At 41.5% G+C, this 22,260-nt stretch overlaps 1 protein-coding gene across 4 annotated transcripts in view; it reads left to right on the top strand.

The window, feature by feature from the left end:
* ME3 (malic enzyme 3) overlaps positions 1 to 22,260 on the top strand; it is a 290,015-nt gene that overhangs the window by 108,932 nt on the left and 158,823 nt on the right. The window lies entirely within an intron of this gene.

The raw sequence follows: 22,260 nt of genomic DNA, 5'->3' as shown, positions 1-22,260 counted from the left end.
CAACTTATGAGCTACATAATCTTGGGCAAGTTTTCTATTTCACAGGGATTTTGTGGAAGAAGACTGAAATAACGCATACATTCATTCCACACCTACCACAAACCTGCCCCATAGTAATACGTAATACTGTTGATACCTTTATTAAATTAGAAAATATAGACTAACCCACAAACTGAGTATTTATCTGTAAAAGCAAATTAAAATTTCTAGTCTATTCAATAGTGACCAATAATTCAGTGATATATTTAGTCAATCAGCATTAACGTAGAATAAGCTACTAGTAGGTAATTTAAAAGAGATTTTAAATATTGACTTTACTTATCATGGGATACATTTTTTAGCCAAGCCTGGTAGCTAAATGACAATAAATACAGCCCTGGGCCTGGAGCCATTTGTTTTGAGACATCTGGAAAGGAGGTTGTACTGCAGGCCTCTGTGAATATCAGCATCGTTTGCTTCGGAGTAGATGATGTCGATCTAGAGTAGCTGAGCCATACTTGCAGGAATTCCAATGGGCGTTCCAGAAATCAAGAATGGAAAAGAGCAATTTTACTAGGTAGACATAGTCCCTAAAGATATAGATCCCAGAGGTAATCATGTTCATGAATTAAGAATTTTTGTAAAGACTCTCAGATTCATTACGTGCAGGATTAGATTTTATCTCAGGGGGAAATAAAAAAAATAACTCAATGTTGATTGTATCAGTGAAGCACTGGTAAGAAGAAAAACTTAAGGTCTGAGTTCCACATTTTCCTTTCCCTTCCTTTTAATATAAATCTAATAAAACATGAAAATGCCACTCACAAAGCATTCCCAGTAGTTGAATTTTTAGCTTTCAGCCCAGTCCCCTTGGAGTTTCTTTCTTTAATTTTAGATATTGCTATCTAAAATTGTAGATAGCAATATCTACATGTGTAACTATTGTATCACTAGTTAAAGTTTATTGAGCACCATCCTAAATTCCAAATAAATTGTACCCCAACTGTGAGTACTAAGGAAAATGAATAGGGTGGATTATAGAGGGAAGATTAAACAAGACAAGAAGCTCCAAGGACACCGCTGGCTGCCGTGCCTCTGAGAAGCGCAAGGGTTTTGAGTCCGTGTGTTTTCTGATGCACTTTGCACCTGCTGAGGGCCCACTTGGTCGCAGCTGGGTTTAAGGATTGCCATTAGCTAGACACACGTTTAGGGGTTTAGATGTATCTATCATCAGTTGACCACTGAGGAAACTGAGGACCAGAGAAGTTAAGAAAGTTGTATGTGATCACATAGCTGGTCAGGGCAGAGTAAAAATTCAAATCTTGTAACATCAACTTCCAGACCAGACCTCCCTCCTCAGTGGCCCACTGCCTCTCAAGGGGAAGCCTGGGTCTGGACACTCAAACTACAGCAAAAATACGGCTGTATCATTCTGCTGAGCATCTGGGCCTGCCAGACACGAAACCAGCCTGCATAATTCCAAATGAATTCTGAAATATGAAGGTACGTAAAAGACATTGGCTCACATGAAAAGGTCACTAGACTGAAACTCTATGAAGGCAGAGCTATTTGGCCTCTTGTTGTAAACCAGTGCTTGGCACATGGCTGGTACTCCAAATATGCTTGTTAAGTGGATGATTATGTAAATAAATTAATGAACCAAAAGGTTGAAATGCAACTCAAAATTCAGGTCTCATTTCTGCAACTTGCAAAGGGCCATGATTTTAGGCAAATCACTGAACTCTCTTAGCCTCAGATTTCCTCTCTGCAAAGTGGGGATGATGCTTCCACAGCCTGCCTCATAGGGCAGTGACTCTAATAAGTAGCAAAGCTTGGGAACAACTATGATAGAAAATAGCACTGCTCTGAGATCCTCACAAAGCAGGTAAGTGTAAACATTTATTATAAATTCAGTCCAAAATTGGCTCTAGACTTCAGAAGGTAGCTTCTGCTGTCAAGACAGAGAGAGAGACTGATTACTCTGATCTTCTGTGCTCCTCAATGTCAACTCTCTCCAGAGCATAATGACTTCCTTTCTGGTTCACCTGGTCAGGTGGCAGAGTTGAGGCAGAGGCCCAGGAGAATGAGGATTTGGTTAACATCGGGGCTGAAACAGGTTAATAGCCATCTGATGGACAATTGCCTTGTCAGATGAGCTTGACCTTGGCCATCTCACATCCAGTTCTGGCACCTCCGCCCGCTCATCCGCACACACCAGGCATGCATGTGAAATGCCTACTCTGAGACCCTCCCAAAGCGCGTCTATTTGTTTTATTCCTCCTGGCCATAGTTCACTTGTTGACCCAATCCTCCCTAGCTGGGCCATCAAAGTGCTGTTGTGTTACTGGAGGAAGGAAGCTGCTTCCCTGTTCTCAGCTGCTCCCTGGCCCATAACCTTCCTCTGCCGTTGTTACCCTGTTGAGGGTCAACTGAGTTACTGGGCCAAGAGGGTGCCAAGAATAATATTATTTAAATTTTAAATAATAGTCTCTTGGGAAGAGAAGGTCATGAAGCACTCAGACTGCCATAGGGAATTCTGCCAAGACAGTGATTCACAATCTTTCCAGCTATCCACCTCTGTTGACTTGCTCGGTGAGAACAAAATCCTGAAGTCACCAAGCATTTCAGAAGCAAATTCTTCCATTTCTCTTCCATGCTGGTCCGTACCCCAAAACTTTGCATCAGCTAGTCTTCCAATGGCAAAAAATAGTCATTATTCTCACATGCTTTTGCCTGGCATTTATTAGCCACATGCCCTTAGCATGTTATTTACCTGTGTAAGTCTCAATTTCCTCTTCTATAAATGGGGATAATAACACCAGCTATATCTAGACTCAAAGACATGAACCATATGACATTTTAAAGAAACAATAAAGCAGTAAAAATATGCAAGATATTTTTATCACTGGCAAAGATATTGGGTAATGAATTTTATTTAAAAAAACTTGCATAAATAATGTAGAGTATAAAAATTAGTTCACTTTTTAAAAATTAAGATTCTTTTCACTTTCCCAGAAATGGGAAATTCATTTTGATTAATATGCTGCAGGAGGCACAACCTTGTTAATTCCAACATTGGGATGAGTGAGGTTTTAGAACTTGTCTGGGGAAGCAGGGAAAGCTCTAAGCATCTTACAAAGTATCCAGCACAGAGGTAGCTCCTGACCTTTGTTGAATGCATAAGTGAATGAATGAATCAGCTGCAGACCTTCCTCTCTCCCAGGAAAGCAGCCTGGACCTCCAGAAATCCAAGATGAGGGTTGGCAGGGATCTCCTTCTGATTCTATTGAGAACTGTGATGATCCAGCAGGTGTGCAGATGTGGCCCCAAGGCCCTCATCAGCATGGCTTTCCTGATCCCCCAACTGTGTGATCTCTTTGGCAATGACCTGAGTTAAAATGGACCCAGAGCTACCTGAGTAACCTTGTTTCTCCATATGAGTATTGGGTCTTTTGCTTGTGTTCTGAAGCACAGATGTGTCTGCTGAAGGTTAAAATAGGCTTTAGAATGAGAGCAGGGGAGGCAGTGTCCTACCCCAAAAGTGGTGGAATGAAAAGCTCCCACTCCTGCTTCTACCACAACAGAAATCCAGGGTACTGGGCTGCTGATTTGAAGAGAAAGGTAACAGAATTGGGTTCTGGGCATAATGCTTTTAAAATTCAGATGAAAGTAAAAAATGACCAGCCCAGCAATTCCCAAATCTGAATAGTATTGAATCACCCAAGGGAGTGTAAAAAAGATGTACAGTAGAACCTCCATAGTTGACCACCTCCCTACATTGACCGCCTGCTTAAGTTGACCTAATTTTCATAAACAGGACCTGCACCACATGTACTAAGGCCTAGTTCCTCATGTTGACACCTCTGAATGGTGACTAGGTCAACTCACAGCATTCTACTGTATGCTCACTTATCTCCCAGACTAACTACCAGTCTCTGGGGTGCTGTCAAGTGCTTCTGATGGTCCCTCTGCCAGGCTGGGATCCTCGGTCTACCAGGCAGAAGCAAATGAGAGTTAATGATGTACAGTAAGAAAGGCAGCCAGGGAGAACTTCAGGGTCGGCCCACACTGAGGGACGCCTGACAGTGGTGCAGCAAGCCAGAGAGGAGGGAGAGCCTCTCACCAGGGTCTCCAGGAGGACATAAAGAAGCAGGTGGGAGCACACCACTAAGTCAGCGCTGCAGGGGACCATACAGGAGCTGATCTGCCCTGCACTTGCCCAGGCAGCTGCCACATGGAAGGTGGGGCTCTCCCAAGCCCTCCTCTGAGATTCCAGTACAGCAGGCCCTGGGAAGGAAGGGTGAACAGAAGCAGAGCAGGCAGGAGAGCCTGGGTACTGAGATGCCACCACTCCTCCTTCCCTCCACCTTGGCCTCTTCTTGCCCCAAGGGTCTGAAGTGCATTGAGGGGGAAGGGAGGCTGCGGGGCAATTTGCTGTCTTTGAGATTTGTGTGGCAAATTCTCTTGAGCCTCCTCTCCTTGGACACTTCCTGTTACCTCCTCCAAAAATCCTTGACCATCTGCCTCCCTCACCATTTTCCTCCAGGCTTTTCACAGAGAACTAATCACATCCCTTTCTTTATTTTTAAGTTAACTTCCACTTGTTGAGTGTTTACAGAGTGCCACATACTTCACTTATCTTATTACATATAAACCTCATAAATCAGCATTTGAGGCATGGATTATTTTTCTGTTTTTTTCCATGAGCAAACTGCTGCTCAAGGAGCTAAATAATGTACCCAATGTCCCAAAACTTAGAACTGCCTGATTGCAAAGCCCAGCTCTTAATAACTATTTCATACACCTCTTTCTGAACCACCAACTGCCCTCCACTCCAGCTTTCTTAATAAAGTGGGAATTGTATATGTTCATTCATTTGTTCATTCCTTTAATGCATGTTATGAAGTGCCTATTTTGTATTAACATTTTGTTGGGGATGCAAAAATGAGTAAGACTGAATTGTGTTCTTTTCTTCATGGAAAACAGACGCAGGTAGCTGCAAGCTAGTATGTTGGAACCTGGACACGGCACACACTGGGCTGCAGGGAGCACAAGGCGCTGCACGTACCCTGGGGAGGAGCACAGAGGTCATGGACCACTTAATCTCTGTTTCCTCTAAAAGGCACCCAAGGCTTCTCAAAAGTAATTGCCAACAGTCCAAGATCTATTCTTATCTCAGAGAAACGGGCCAGTGAAGCTATGTTAGTTATTCCTATCACTGCTAATAACTTTAATTTTTCTATACCAACTTACTTCTTTGCACAGTATCTTTGCTGAATCATCTATATCCCTGTGAAGTAGATGAAGCATGTATTATCCCCATTTCTCAGATCAGTAAAACTGAGGCCTGGAGAAGTCAGTCAGTCACTTCCAGAATGTGTTGAGTGTAAGAAAAATTAGCTAAAATGGAACCCTGTATCTTTGTCACATTGTTGATCCTAGGAGACTTGAATCCAGAAGCTTGCTGGGGCAAGGGAGTGACAGCAAGCAGGAAATGTTTACACCACAGCACATTCCTTCAAAGTGGCTTCTCTCCAATAGCTGTTTAATGTGTTGACACAATAGCTATACAAAGCATGATTTAACAATTTTAGATGATCTTGAGACCTGTTTCAAGGGCAAAGAGTGATGTCTTTTTACAAGGACTGCTTCCCCCACACTGATGGCGCAGGCCCATGTACACCCCACCTCACCTGCCCTGAGAACCAGCTGGCCCCTGCCTAGACTGTACCCCCAGCGGGGCTGTGGGCTGCCTGGTTTTCATAGAACACGGATGGACATCCTTGGAACCTCCAGACAATCTTTGTGTGAAACCCTTTTTAAAGTAGTACCTCCTTTGAAGCTCAGAGGCTTATAAAGAAGTTTATCCAGCAGGAGTTTTATAGATTTCTACTGACTTGTTATGTTTTCTTCTTAGTTGCTCTACCCAAGGCCACACTCAGATAAGAGCCTTCATAAACCAAGCTGTAGACCATTCCAGAACTTTCCCTGGAGCTGGTGTTTACCAGAAGCCACAAAGCTCAACAGAATTCTCCATGAGATCATCTATTGTGCCCAGTCTTTGCAGAACATGGCCAGAAATGCTCCAAGGAAGAAAGCTTCTCTCTTTGTCCCCTCTCTCACAGGAATTCCTACCCAGAGCTTTGCTTCACGTATGTTTTGTAATTATTCTTTATTGAGTTGTTCCTTCATCCATGACTTTTAAATCACTCATTGTGAAAGCCGGGCACCTCTTCCCACATTTCCCCACAGACTCCCCCTGTTACACTTTCCTTCTCTGGAGGAGAGAGGCTCCCAGACTCTCCTGCTCACTGCCACCCAGGTGAGGACACACCTTGGGTGTCTTCCCAGCCATTAAGTTCATCTCTAATTCCTGTTTACCCGGCTTTCCCCAGCTGCTCCACACAGCAAACCATCACTTTCTGCATCAAGGTAAATCAAGGCATCTCCACCACTTAGCAGAAACCAGGCCCCCAAGCCAGGGTTTGAGTCCTCGGTTCCTGTGTTTTCCCCCTAGGCTGGGGTGGGGGTGATCCCCAACATGGGGAAGATCTGTGCTGTCCGATACAGTGTGCGTATCTTTATATTTAAGTTAAATGAAAGGAAATTAAAAATTCAGTTTCTCAGTTGTAGTGGCCACATTTCAAGTGCTCAATAGCCACATGCACGGCCAATGGCTACCACATTGACAGAGCAGAGCAGAACATTTCCCCGGTCGCAGTGCTGTGAGACCAGTGTGCTGCTGGAGCAGTGAGCGGCAGCCTGCCACCAGCTTGCTGTGGAAATGGTTCACCTGGAGCTATAGAGAGCTGGAACCTTCTGTACCTTGTCACTGCTGATTCCCAGGATCTAAAATAGCACCTGGCACACAGAAGACACTTTGTAATTTTTTGTTGAAAGAATGAAGGTATTCAATGCTTACCCTGTACTAGTTATGGTGCTGGTCAAAAGGGACAGATACACATTTTATTTAGATATAGTCATTGCCCTCAAAAGACTTATTGTCTTGCAGGGAAGAGGCAAGAAAGGAAATAAATACTGTAAAGGTCAATTGCTAAACTGCTTATAATCCTTACATGAAAGAGTTTAAAATGAAATTAAGCACAGACTTTTTAAATTTTTTTAGCACACTTTTGAATTTACAAAGTGATTGCAACATCCATGTTCCCATTTAATACAACAACCTAGTGAAGGCAGAAGGCTCAGAGAGGTGAAGTTCCATATTTTGCCATGTATAATGCTCTCCCATGTACTATGCGTACCCACCATTTTGGCTCAAACTTTCATTTTAATTTGTTAAAGTAGGGTGGAAGTGGCCACGCAGTGGCACCTCCTACTCTCACAGCAGCTGGCCCTGTGCCTCACTACACGGCCATTTCTGCCTTCCCTTTGCTGTGTCACCATCAGCGGAGCTCCCACTTCCAAGATGATGGTGGCAGCAGTGTCCAACATGATGGGCTGGGTGGGCTGGAGGCTCTTGCAGCTGCTGGCCAGTAAGGGGGCAGCCAGGAAGACGGACAGCCCAGAGGGGATGCAATGACCATACTCCAAGATATTATTTTGCATGTGGATATCTTTTTACCTTCTAAAGTTACACTTTAATGCATAAACATGAATAAAATAATTAAAAACCTTTATATAGGTACAGAATCTGTACTACTCATGCATAAAACATATACTATTTTCCCTCAAAAATTTGGGCAAATTAAAAAAGATGGAGACTTCACATCTTTTATATTAACATGGATACAGCTGGAACACGTTCTTCTTAGTAAAGTATCACAAGAATGGAGAAGCAAGAATCCAGTGTACTCAATTCTAATATGAAGCCAGTAGATATCTGATGCATACCCACATAAGAGAAAAACTCAAATCAATTCAAGGTGAGGGGGCAAGGGAATGAGGGAGCAGGGAGAGGGGAGGAGGGGGGTAATGGTGTATGGCACACTTCCTGGGGGGCAGGATGCAATTATAAGAGAGACTTAACCTAAAAAATGCAAACAGTGTAACCTAATTCTTTGTACCCTCAATGAACCTGAAACAAACAAACAAAAAAAAATTGAAGCAAAAAATGTGCACATTACACATGGCTAAATACAATAATTTCCCCAGGACCCTTCCTCCAGTGGAGGGACTGAGTTTAGGATATTGGCTTCCAGTTTGCTGCCCCCTCTCCTATCTGACTGGATAAGTACAGTTCCTGTGAAAGGAAAATCGAAGTGTATCTCCCAGCTAGAACAAGGAAGAGCTTTGTCTGTCATACATGGACAGTCGCAGGCAGCTTTTGCACATGTGCAGCCTGCAGCACCAATGCCCCGTCTTTGAGCCCAAAGCTGTCAGTAATGAGCAGTGTTTCATTCAGGAAACACTCTCTTCAGGAATTTACAATGTGTTTCTATACCTGTGATTTTGCACCTGATCACAGAACTATGCCATTCGCAGTCTGTGTCTGTAGAGACTTCCTTAAGCTGTGATTCCAAGACCCCCTCGTAAACCTGGGCCTCACTGAGGGAACAGCAGCCCAGTGATCCTGCTTCCTGTCTCTAACCAGAATCCATGTTATCCAAACTCATAAATATCCCAAACAGATAGAGTCAAGAAGTAATATGCAAAAGGAGGAGGAAATGCCTTCTGGTCCCCTAACAGCTTGTCAGCTTTAATTGTACAATCTCAGAGCTAATTGCCCACAGCTCTAGCGCCTCTGCGCTACCCTCTGGGCTGCTATGGTTGATTGATGGAGGAAGCTGGTTATAGTTTGGAGTCAGCTCAGACCATGACGTAATGACGTATGGAACAGAAAACCCTGGCTATTACACAGTGTCTGCTAATCCTGCCTTCCAGTGATGATGTGAGTCAGAGGAACCATCGCTATGTGTATGCCATGGGCCAAAAGCATAAACTCTGAGGTCCAGCGTACCTGTCTGTGGATGAGCTGGTCAGCCTGAGGCAAATACAGAGGAACACTGTATTTTCAGCAGTAGCTGAAATCATTACAGTACTTACCTCCACCCAAAGCAGAAAAATCACATCCCTGACCAAAAAAAGCCAACTCAGTCAACAACTTTTTAAATCTTTCAAGTCTTACAGCTGTTTAGTTCAGAGGAAAGAGCATGAACTATGGAAATATCTGAGTCTGGCTTCTCGCACTCCTGGTTTTTCCACTGATTTGCTATGTGACCCTGGGGAACTGACTCACCCCTCTGGCCTCAGTTTCCTAATCCAAAAAATGGGGCTAGTATCATAAAACCTTCCAGTCAGGATCTCTGTGGAGATCTGATGAGGTGCCAAGTGTGAAGTGACCATCTCAGTGCCCAACCTGACGGGTGCTTAATGAAAGGTAATCGTTGAGTCTATTATCTAGTAATTAATGCTCAAGAAATCAAACAGATGATGCATTGCATCTGCTAAAGTGTATGACCCAGACTCAGAGAAGATGGAAACCGTGTGAAATGGGGGAGGCAGGAAGACCTCCTGGAGGTGAAATGGAAGATGTGGAAGGAACAATTTCAGAGCATGGAGAACAGGGGCATTGGTGGGAGGCAAAGCCACAGGGCTGCTGAGGCAGGTGTGGTGCCTGAACCCACCCATGACAAGCAGTTACACTGCTTACTGTGATGTGGTGATGTCACTTCAGGTTTGGCAGAAAAGGCAGGTGTTTTCCTGCCTTTTCTGTTAACTCTTCCATATTGTACAATTGGGCCTCACTGTTAACTCTTCTGTATTTTACAATCACTTCTCCTCTTACCTTAGAACTCCTGATAGACCTTACAACTTTTTGATACACACTAAGAACCTGAATTCTGATTAGCAAAAGTTTATTTCTTTTGTTGAGAAATACAAGTTCTAATATTTTCTCCCTAAACCCTAAGAAAACACCTGCCTTTTCTGCCAAACTCCTGACCACCCTTCAAGGTTCAACTCCAGCATCTACCTTGTCATGAACTCTCTTGTGCCACCCTGTCCCATGAACAAAATACTAACAAGGAAAACAGAGTGTGTTCATCGAGCACTTGCTATGTGCCAGCATCTGTGCTAAGCATTTTACATACTTTATTTCATTTAATCCCACAACACATGAAACGGGCAGCAATCCATTTTATAGGTGGGAGAAGTGGCTTGCCCAAGGCCAAGGCCAAGGATTGCTATTGTATGTTAACCCACACATCTGTTCTAGGAGACACATGAGGACAGTGACCAGGACCTGTTCTATTTAGGACTCCCCAGTGCCTGATATGGCAGGCCTGACACAGAGGAGGGCCTCATCAAGGCTTGTTTAGTGAATGAGAAGATATTGTCAAGTACACAGTGGGGCTATCGGTCATCTTAGAAAAGCTCAGCCATCAGGAATGGGGGCACCAGGAAGCCTCTGAACAGCAGGAAGCTGGGACAGCCGGCACAACCTGATGGGGCTTGCTGCCTTTGCCATCTCTGCCATTTGATGGTGGGATCTATTCAAATATCCTTCCTCTGAAACCAGGAAGTTTTGTCCTGGGAACTTGGACAGGGCTGAGCTCCTGGGTGGAGTTCCATGGCTGGGTCAGAGATGATCATTCAGGGAAGATGATGAAATAAGTTAAATCAAGGGTGATACTAAAAGATTAAAACTGGTTCAGCACAGGCCTTAAGTGCAAGGGCAGGATCTTGAGGCCTCTACTTTGCCAGACATTAACCCATTAGTTCTTGGATCTCTGGGAGGTCCAAAGTTTCCCTGGAAGCAGGAAACCTGGAAGGCAGGTCGTGGGCTATAAACAGTTGAAATATAGCTGTGATAGTTGACCTATTTTCTTTCTTTTTTTTTTAATTGTTTTTTATTAAATCATAACTTTGTATATAGATGGATTTCAACCTGTTTTCAAAAGCATTTGTTCTACTTTGAGGGTTTTGTTAAAACTAGATAATATAATCTATGGCTCCATTTACTAGGCACACAGAAAGTGTAATTTATCAATGTGGTAAGAATGAATAAGGGCCCCACTGTTAACGCTTCTGTATTGTACAATCACTTCTCTTCTTACCTTACAACTGTTTGATACACACTAAGAGCCTGAATTCTGATTAGCAAAGTATTTCTTTTGTAGAGAAATACAAGTTCTAATATTTTCTCTCTCAACCCTAATGAATCATCTTGTGCCCTATCCTATTTTGGAGACCATGGTCCAGTGCAAGTGCCTGCATTTTTGCTTTGCAAACTTGTAAATCTGAGGTTGCCTTAACATTAGCTTCAAGATGAAAAGAAGCCTCAAAAAGTAATTTTTTTTTTAAATCCCTGAAATCACCAGTTGCTAAACAAGTCATACTTTTTTCTCAAGTACAAAAGAAGTTGGTGGCAATCAGCCAAGAGAAACACTTAGAACTTTGCCTTGTAGAGAGAATTGGATTGTTATCAAAAGCCATGGCAGTCATTAACAAAGATGATGTCATAATTAAGTGCCTGGGCCTCTCAGGGATCCCCTGGGCCAAGGAGAGGTGATCACAGCCTTTCTGCCTAATTGTGCTTGGTGAAAGTGCCCAGTCCCCGGGGTGAGGGGGTTTCCTGCAAAAGGACCTGGGACATCAGTGTTGCTCTCTGCTGGCAAAGCTTGTGACCAACACAGGGGATTTATGAATGGATGACTGTGGGTTTTGATGAAGAAAAATTGCAGAACTTTATGTGTGGGTACTCTGAGAAGCCTTTGTCATACTTCAAACAGAGTAGAGCCTATCTTCAGACAGATCTTTCATACAGTTTCAGCGATTAGCAGTTCTTCTAGGAGGAGGAACAATTCTTCTGGCCTTTTACAAATTGAGTTATATTACTTTATAAAAATGATAGAGTAGCCCAGTTATTCATAGTTTGTTTCAAAGACCCTCAACATACAAAACACAGACAAAGAGGGAATTGAGGGCAGCTGAGGTGTCTAATGTTTATTCACTTTTTTCCTCCATTTCTCTGTTTTTCCACTCCTCTCTAGCCACTCTCCTTCTGCTCCCGCCCCACATTCTCTGAGGTCGATCTCGCCAAGGTCTTGGGAGGATGAATACGGTAGTGGCAAGAACATAGCCTTTGATCAAATCTTGGTTCTTCTATCTCTTACTTCTAGTCAAGAAAATCATCAGGAAAAAAATTAACGCACTAAATGATTATGATTATGTGCCCTGGCTTAAGAAGCAATACAGTACACCAGGAAATGGTTCTGCAACTTCGGGAGCGTCGTATGACCTCTCGCTTTCCTTCTCATCTGTAAAGTGAAAGTTGTAAGATGTCCCTCATGATGTGGTCACAAGGAAAGCGTAGAGCGAGATTGGATATTCATTCAAGCCCCTTCCTCAGAGCTGACGACAGCAGCAACTGTAAGCTGTGGACAGTCAGGGTATGGGTTTGACTCTCCCTGTGGTTAGTAACTCCCTATCAAACAGCTTGTAATAGGTATAGATGAGATTCTTTATAGCTGGTGGAGGAATGAGGGGAGCTCTTATGCTCCCTACCTTTGAAGGCTCCCCTTCCCCAGGAAATGGGGGAAGCTGGCCTGCCAATGGCATAACTGAGGTCTCACTTATCACCCACCCAGCCTTCTTCACTTTTAGGAGGTACCTTCCGTTATTTAAGACTCATTACAAATAGAGGGCCTAGCCAGAGTTCCCCCACATATCACCAGCCTTGAATACAACAACAGTCATCTCAGTAGACCTGCACGGTCCCCCATGGGATCCCTTCTTGTTGCTGTCTGCCACCCAGAGAGCCACTCAGGGCTCACTACTAGCACTTTGCCAGGGCCTTCCCTGAGAATGCTGAGGAGGTGTCCCAGAGCTTCTAAGCAATGCCAGGACGGCCGCCCAGAGTTCTACACGGTGAAGGTCCCTGGTTTTCACCATGTGTTGTGCCTTATCATCGGGGCATAAGGATGGGGCAGCTTGTGTCCCACATCTCACAGTGCCTCTTACAAGAACAGTTCCTGCAACTTCTGCCGGCAAACACTGTCTCTACACGGCTTAACTGGGAACTGGGTCAGGGAGCAGACTCATAACTCCTTCTTATTCTCCAATTCTCTACCAGTACTCAAACTAAAATAATTCAGTTTGGGGGAAGATACTGCCAAGAGAATGAGAAGACAAGAAACAGATGAGGAGAAATATTTACAAAACCCATATCCAATAAAAGGCTTGCATCCAAAGCATGAAAAGAACTCTTGATTTAAAAAAAAAAAAATTGATTTGGGCGGTGCCTGTGGCTCAAAGGAGTAGGGTATGGGCTCTATATACCAGAGGTAACAGGTTTAAAACCCAGCCCTAGCCAAAAACTGCAAAAAAAAAAAAAAAAATTGTATTGAGATATAATTCCTATACCATAAAATTCACCACTTTAAGTTTGTATAATTTGACAGCTTGGGGTACATTGCATTAGTTAATTTTAAAAGTTGTAGTAAAATATAAATAACATAAAATTCACCACTTTAACCATTTTAAGTGTACTTTTATTTTATTTTTTATGTTTATTTATTTATTTATTTTATTAAATCGTAGCTGTGTACATTGATATAATCATGGGGCATCATTCACTAGCTTCACAGACCATTTACCAAGTTTCACATATACCCTTGTAAGATGCACTGCTGGTGTAATCCCACCAATCCCCTTCCCTCTACCCACTTCCCCCATCCCTTCCCTCCCTTTCCCCCTTCCCCCTATTCTTAGGTTGTAACTGGGTTATAGCTTTCATGTGAAAACCCTAAATTAGTTTCATAGTAGGGCTGAGTACATTGGGTACCTTTTCTTCCATTCTTGAGATACTTTACTAAGAAGAATATGTTCCAGCTCCATCCATGTAAACATGAAAGAGGTAAAGTCTCCATCTTTCTTTAAAGCTGCATAATATTCCATAGTGTACATATACCACAATTTATTAAGCCATTCGTGGATCGATGGGCACTTGGGCTTCTTCCATGACTTAGCAATTATGAATTGGGCTGCAATAAACATTCTGGTACAAATATCTTTGTTATGATGTGATTTTTGGTCTTCTGGGTATATGCCCAGTAGAGGGATTACAGGACTAAGTGTACTTTTAAATGAAGTAAGTACTTTTACAATGTAGTACAACCATCACCACCATTTACCACCATTTATATTCAAAACTCCTGCTCGGCCCAAACAGAAACTCTGTAACCATTAAGCAGTAATTCATCACTCCCCTTCCCCAAGCCCTTGGTAGCTTCTAATCTACTTTCTGTCTTGCGTTTGCCCATCTAGACATTTCAAAGAAGTGGAATCATACAGTATTTGTCCTTCAGTGTCCACCTTATTTCACACAGCATAATATTTTTGAAGTTCATCCATGTAATAGCACATACCAGAACTTCATTCTTTTTTTATAGCTGAATAAATTTTCCTTGTATGTATATACATTTTGCTTATTTGACACCTGCATTATTTCCACCTTTGGGCTCTAGTGAGTAATGCTGCAGTGAACATTGGGGCACAAGTATCAATTCAAGTTTCCAATTTCAATTCCTTTGGGTTTATACCTAAGAGTGAAATTTCTGGGTCATATGGTAATTCTATGTTTAGCTTTTTGGAGACCCATTAAACTGTTCTCTACACAGGCAATATTTTACATGCTACCAGCAATATACAAAGGTTTAAATTTCTCCATATCTTCACCAACATTTGTGTTCTAGGTTTTGTGTGTGTCTGTCTGTATGTGTTTCAAATTACAGTCATTCTAGTGTGTGTAAAGCAGCACACACTAGTCTCACTGTAGTTTTGATTTATGTTTCCCTACTGACTAATGATGTTGAGCATCTTTTCATATACTACTGGCCATTTCTATTTTCACTTTTCATGAAATGCCTATTCAAGTCATTTGCTATATTTTAATTCATCATATTTCATTTTGTTGTATTTTAGGAGTTCTTTATCTATTCTGGATATTTAACCATTATCAGATATGTGATTTCCAAGTATGTTCTCCTTCTCTTTAGATTATCTTTTCACATTCTTTATAATGTCCTTTCATACACAGAAATTTTTTCATTTTGATGAAGACCAATGTATCTAATTTTTCCTTTATCTTTTAATTTTTCTTTGGTATCATATCTAAGAGTTCATTGCCAAATCCAAGATCATGAATATTAACCCCTTCATTTTCTTCTAAGAGTCTTATGGTTTTTTATTTTATATTTAGTTTCTTAATTTATTTTAAGTTAGTACAGTAGAAGTTCTATAAGTTGAGCACCCAAGGGATTGTAACAAATGATTAATATATGCAGGTGGTCAACATAAGGAACTTGGCCTACGGTACTGATATATACATGTGGTGCATGTCTAGTCTATGAAAATGAGGTCAACTTAAGGAGGTCATCAATGTAAAGAAGTAATCAATTGAGGAGGTTCTACTGTATTTGTATATAATGTGATGTAAAGGTCCAACTTCATTCTTTTGAATGTAGACATTAAGTTGTCCCTGCACCATATCTTGAAAATACTATTCTTTCTTCATTGAATGGACTTGGAATATTTGACGAAAACAATTTGCCATAGAAGTGTAAGTTTATTTCTGAACTCCTGGTTCAATTTCCTTGATCTATGAGTCTCTTCTTATGCTAGTACTGCACTGTTTTGATTACTGTACCTCTGCAATAAGTTTCAAAATCTTCTTTTTAAAAGTCGTTTTGGGGAGGCAGAGCAGCTCCGTGAGCTCCTCTCCACTTTCCCATAGAGAAACCCTGAATGGCCACTGAGGGTGAGCCACACACACACCCTCATGCCAGGCGAGCCCATGAGGTCACTATCATATGAAAAGGCTTTGCCGCAGTTCATCATATTCCCTGTGTACCTTCCATTTGCCTTCCTGGCCCCCTAAACTGAGACAGACTTACCACGTGTGAGGCCTTTTCCTGAGTCTCTGCTGCATTATGTAGACCTGAATAGCCAGCCATCTGGTATCATTGGTTCTGTGATAGCCAGTCTCCAAGATTGACCCATGATCCCCAATTCCTGGCTGTGCCACGCCGCAATCGGTGCCTGCCCAGACCTCCATAAGACCTGCGCTGCGATTGCGATTGGCACCTGCCTGGATCTCCATAAGAGCTATGCTGCCTGGACCTCCATTAGAGTTGTGCCGTGACCCCCAACCCGTGACCCACACCGGCTGGGCCTCCACATGCCCTGACCAGGAACTGCGGGAGCCGCACAACCTCATGTCCTCCCTTCTGTACCCTCCCTGCCTCCACACTGGCCCACTTGTCTGGCCAGCGATTCTGGTAGCCACGTGCCCTCTGGAGCCCTCCATGCCTCTGCATGGAGCCCTTCTCCTGGCCAAGACTGCTGGAGCCTTGGGCTTTCTGTGCTAAAGTCTCTGGGCACCAGGCACTCCCAGAACTGTGTGCACCACCCCCTGCCCTGTTGCTAGATCCAGGTGTGTCACACTCTGGAGCTGCTTCCACAACCAGAACTCACTGGCTGGGGCAGTCCCAGAGGAACTACACAGGGTCACTACCTACAAAGATCCAGCAACAATAGAGTGATCCCACTGGGGTCTAATCTTGAAGAGGCATCTACCCAACTCTGAGGACAGCCAGAGGCAATGGTGAAAAACAATCATGAGGTGAAATCAACAGAAAAACTCTGGAAATATGAATAATCAGAGTAGATCAATTCCACCAAGGATCAACGGGGCAGACACAGCACAAGATCCCATGCACAAACAAATAGCTCAGATGGCAGAAATCGAATTCAGAATCTGTATAGCAAATAAGATCGAATTAGAATTCCAAGCAGTAACCCAAAAGATATCTCAAGAATTCAATGAATTCAAATACCAAATGACCAAAGATTTTGACACATTGAGACAAGAAGTTGCAGCCCTCAAAGATCTGAGAAGCACGGTAGAATCCCTCAGTAACAGAATGGAGCAAACAGAAGAAAGGATTTCTGACAAAGCTTTCGAAAGCTCCCAAACTCTCAAAGAGGAAGAGAAATGGAGGGCAAAAACAGACCACTCTCTCATAGAGCTCGCGGATAATTCAAAGAAAATCAATATTCGTCCTATAGGGATCCCCGAAAGTGATGAAGTGGCTTCACAAGGCACAGAGTTCCTTCTCCATGAGATTATGAAGAAGAACTTTCCAGACATGCCAAGAGATTCTGAAATTCAGATAGCAGACAGTTTCAGAACTCCAGCATGAATCAACCAAATAAGACATCCCCCAGACACATCATAATCAATTTCACTAAAGTTAATATGAAGGAGAAAATTCTGAAACCTGCCAGATGAAAGAAAACCATCACCTACAAGGGCAAGAATATTAGAATAACTGAAGATCTCTCTGCGGAAACCATTCAAGCTAGAAGAGGATGGCCATTGACTTTTAATCTCCTAAAACAAAATAACTTTCAACCCAGGATCCTGTACCCAGCTAAACTGAGTTTCATTTATGATAAAGAAATTAAATACTTCAATGACATTCACATGTAGAAGAAATTTGCCATAACTAAACCAGCTCTCCAGGATAGTCTCAGACCTATACCCCATAAAGACCAGCGTAACCCTCCACCACAAAAGTAAACCCACCCAGAAAATTTTGATCAAATTCCAACTTCCATATTCGCAAAAGGATTAAAAATGTTCGCCAGACTCTCAAAAGGCTTATCAATATTCTCAATTAATGTGAATGGTTAAATTGTCCTCTAAAGAGGCATAGGTTGGCTGATTGGACACAAAAACTCAAGCCAGATATCTGATGCATACAAGAATCCCACCTTACATTAAAAGACAAATATAGACTCAAGGTGAAGGGACAGTCATCTATACACCAGGCAAATGGAAAGCAGAAAAAAGCAGGCATTGCAATCCTATTTGCAGAAGCAATAGGCTTTAAACCAACCAAAACAGGAAGGATAAGGATGGACACTTCATATTTGTTAAAGGTAATACTCAATATGATGAGATTTCAATTATTAATATTTATGCACCCAACCAGAATGCACCTCAATTTATAAGAGAAATGCTAACAGACATGAGCAATTTGATTCTCTCCAGTTTCGTAGTAGTTGGAAATTTTAACGCCCCTTTAGCAGTGCTGGATAGATCCTCCAAAAAGAAGCTAAGCAAAGAAATTTTAGATTTAAACTTAACCAATCAACATCGGGACATAACAGACATCTACAGAATATTTCATCCCAACAAAACTGAATACACATTCTTCTCATCAGCCCACGGAACATACTCCAAAATCGATCACATCATAGGGCACAAGTTTAACCTCAGCAAATTTAAAAAAATAGAAATTATTCCTTGCATCTTCTCAGACGAATTCATAACAATAAGAATCTGCATACCCATACAAAAACATGGAACCTAAACAACATTATGCCAAAGGATAGATGGGGTATAGATGAGATTAAGAAGGAAATCACCAAATTTTTGGAACAAAACAACAATCAAGACATGATTATCAGAACCTCTGGGATACTGAAAAAGCAGTCCTAAGAGGGAAATTTATAGCACAGCAAGCCTTCCTCAAGAAAATGGAAAGAGAGGAAGTTAATAACTTAATGGGACATCTCAAGCAACTGGAGAAGGAAGAACATTCCAACCAGAAACCCAGCAGAAGAAAAGAAATAACCAAAATCAGAGCAGAATTAAATGAAATTGAAAACAAAAGAATTTATACAACAGATCAATAAATCCAAAAGTTGGATTTTTTTTTTTTTTTTTTTGTAGAGACAAAGTCTCACTCCATGGCCCTCGGTAGAGTGCCATGGCATCACACAGCTCACAGCAACCTCCAACTCCTGGGCTTAAGCAATTCTCCTGCCTCAGCCTCCCGAGCAGTTGGGACTACAGGCGCCCACCACAATGCCCAGCTATTTTTTGGTTGCAGCTCAGCCGGGGCCGGGTTTGAACCCGCCACCCTCAGTATATGGGGATTGGCACCTTACCGACTGAGCCACAGGCGCCGCCCAAAAAGTTGGATTTTTGAAAAGATCAATAAAATAGATAAACCTTTGGCCAACCTAACCAGGAAAAAAAGAGTATAATCTCTAATTTCATCAATCAGAAATGGTAATGATGAAATAACAACAGACCCCTCAGAAATTCAAAAAATCCTTAACGAATACTACAAGAAACTCTACTCTCAGAAATATGAAAATCTGAAAGAAATCAACCAATACCTGGAAGTACGCCACCTACCAAGACATAGCCAGAACGAAGTGGAAACGTTGAACAGACCAATATCAAGTTCTGAAATAGCATCAACTATACAAAATCTCCCTCAAAATAAAAGCCCAGGAGCAGATGGCTTTACACCAGAATTCTACCAAACCTTTGAAGAAAAACTAGTACCTATATTACTAAACCTCTTCCAAAATATAGAAAAAGAAGGAATATTACACAACACATTCTACAAAGCAAACATCACCTTGATCATAAACCAGGGAAAGACTCACCAAGAAAAGAAAATTATAGACCAATATCACTAATGAATATTGATGCAAAAATACTCAATAAGATCCTAACCAACAGAATCCAACAACATATCAAAAAAATTATACACCATGACCAAGTGGGATTTATCCCAGGGTCTCAAGGCTAGTTCAATATACGTAAATCTATAAATGTAATTCAGTTCATAAACAAACTAAAAAATAAAGACCATATGATTCTCTCAATTGATGCAGAAAAAGCTTTTGATAATATCCAGCATCCCTTCATGATCAGAACACTTAAGAAAATCGGTATAGAAGGGACATTTCTTAAACTAATAGAGGCCATCTACAGCAAACCCACAGCCAATATCGTATTGAATGGCGTTAAATTGAAATCATTTCCACTTAGCTCAGGAACCAGGCAAGGTTGCCCATTGTCTCCATTGCTCTTTAACATTGTAATGGAAGTTTTAGCCATTGCAATTAGGGAAGAAAAGGCGATCAAGTGTATCCATATAGGATCAGAAGAGATCAAACTTCAAACTTTCACTCTTCGCAGATGATATGATCATATATCTGGAAAACACTAGGGATTCTACTACAAAACTTTTAGAAGTGATCAAGGAATACAGCAATGTCTCAGGCTACAAAATCAACACCCATAAATCTGTAGCCTTTATATATACCAACAATAACCAAGCCGAAAAAACAGTCAAGGACTCTATTCCCTTCACAGTAGTGCCAAAGAAGATGAAATATTTGGGAGTATACCTAACAAAGGACATGAAAGATCTCTACAAAGAGAACTATGACACTTTAAGAAAAGAAATAGCTGAAGATGTTAACAAATGGGAAAACATACCATGCTCATGGCTGGGAAGAATCAGCATTGTTAAAATGTCTATACTACCCAAAGCAATATATAATTGTAATGCAATTCCTATTAAAGTTCCGTTGTCATATGTTAAAGATCTTGAAAAAATAATACTTAGGTTTATATGGAATCAGAAAAAAACCTCGAATAGCCAAAACATTACTCAGCAATAAAAACACAGGAGGAGGAATAATGCTACCAGACCTGAGACTGTACTATAAATCAATAGTGATCAAAACAGCATGGTACTGGCACAAAAACAGAGAAGTAGCTGTCTGGAACAGAATAGTGAACCAAGAGATGAATCCAGCTAGTTACCATTATTTGACCTTTAACAAGCCAATTAAAAACATTCAGTGGTGTCAAGATTCCCTACTTAACAAATGGTGCTGGGTGAACTGGCTGGCGATCTGTAAAAGACTGAAACTGGACCCACACCTTTCACCATTAACTAAGATAGACTCTCACTGGATAAAAGATTTAAACTTAAGACAGGAAACTATAAAAATACTTGAAGAAAGTGCAGGGAAAACTCTTGAAGGAATCAGCCTGGGTGAATATTTTATGAGGAGGACTCCCCAGGCAATTGAAGTAGTATCAAAAATACACTACTGGGACCTGATAAAACTAAAAAGCTTCTGCACAGCCAAGAACATAGTAAGTAAAGCAAGCAGACAACCCTCAGAATGGGAGATAATATTTGCAGGTTAGACCTGCAATAAAGGTCTAATAACCAGAATCCACAGAGAACTCAAATGTATCAGCAAGAAAAGAACATGTGATCCCATCTCAGGGTGGGCAAGGGACTTGAAGAGAAACTTCTCTAAAGAAGACAGATGCACGATCTACAAACACATGAAAAAAAGCTCATCATCTTTAATCATCAGAGAAATGCAAATAAAAACTACTTTGAGACATCACCTAAGCCCAGTAAGAGTAGCCCACACAACAAAATCCCAAAACCAGAGATGTTGGTGTGGATGTGGAGAAAAGGGCACACTTCTACACTGCTGGTGGGAATGCACACTAATATGTTTCTTCTGGAAAGATGTTTGGAGAATACTTAGAGACCTAAAAATAGACCTGCCATTTGATCGTATAATTCCTTTAGGAGGTTTATACCCAGAAGACCAAAAATCGCAATATAACAAAGATATCTGTACCAGAATGTTTATTTCAGCCCAATTCATAATTGCTAAGTCATGGAAGAAGCCCAAGTGCCCATCGACCCACGAATGGACTAGCAAATTGTGGTACATGTACGCCATGGAATATTACGCAGCCTTCAAGGAAGATGGAGACTTTACCTCTTTCATGTTTACATGGATGGAGCTGGAACACATTCTTCTTAGCAAAGTATCTCAGGAATGGAAGAAAAAGTATCCCAGGAATGGAAGAAAAAGTATCCAATGTACTCAGCCCTACTATGAAGCTAAATTATAGCTTTCACATGAAGGCTATAACCCAACTATAGCACAAGACTATGGGAAAAGGGCCAAGGAAGGGGAAGGGAGGGGAGAGGTTGGGGTGGAGGGAGGGTAATGTGTGGGGCCACACCTACGGTGCATCTTAGAATGGGTACAGGCAAAACTTACTAAATGCAGCATACAAATGTCTACATACAATATCTAAGAAAATGCCATGAAGGCTACATTGAACAGTTTGATGAGAATATTTCAGATTGTATATGAAACCAGCACATTGTACCCCTTGATTGCACCAATGTACACAGCTATGAATTAACAATAAAAATAAATAAATAAAATAAAAATAAACTTTCCCTTCAATTAAAATAAATAAAAATTAAAAAAATTAAAAAAATAAAAGTCATTTTTGCTGTTCAGGAACCCTTGCTATTCCATATGAATTTGATAATCAGCCTATGTACTTCTGCAAAAAAAGTCATTAGAATTTTGGTAGTGAATGCATTGTAACTGTAGATGAAAGACCTCTTACAACTTAACAATAATGAAAGACAACAGATTTTAAAATAGGCAAAA

Source organism: Nycticebus coucang, chromosome 14 (assembly GCF_027406575.1).
Source record: "Nycticebus coucang isolate mNycCou1 chromosome 14, mNycCou1.pri, whole genome shotgun sequence".
NCBI classification, from domain to species: domain Eukaryota; kingdom Metazoa; phylum Chordata; class Mammalia; order Primates; family Lorisidae; genus Nycticebus; species Nycticebus coucang.
This window is presented reverse-complemented; position numbering and strand designations above follow the sequence as displayed.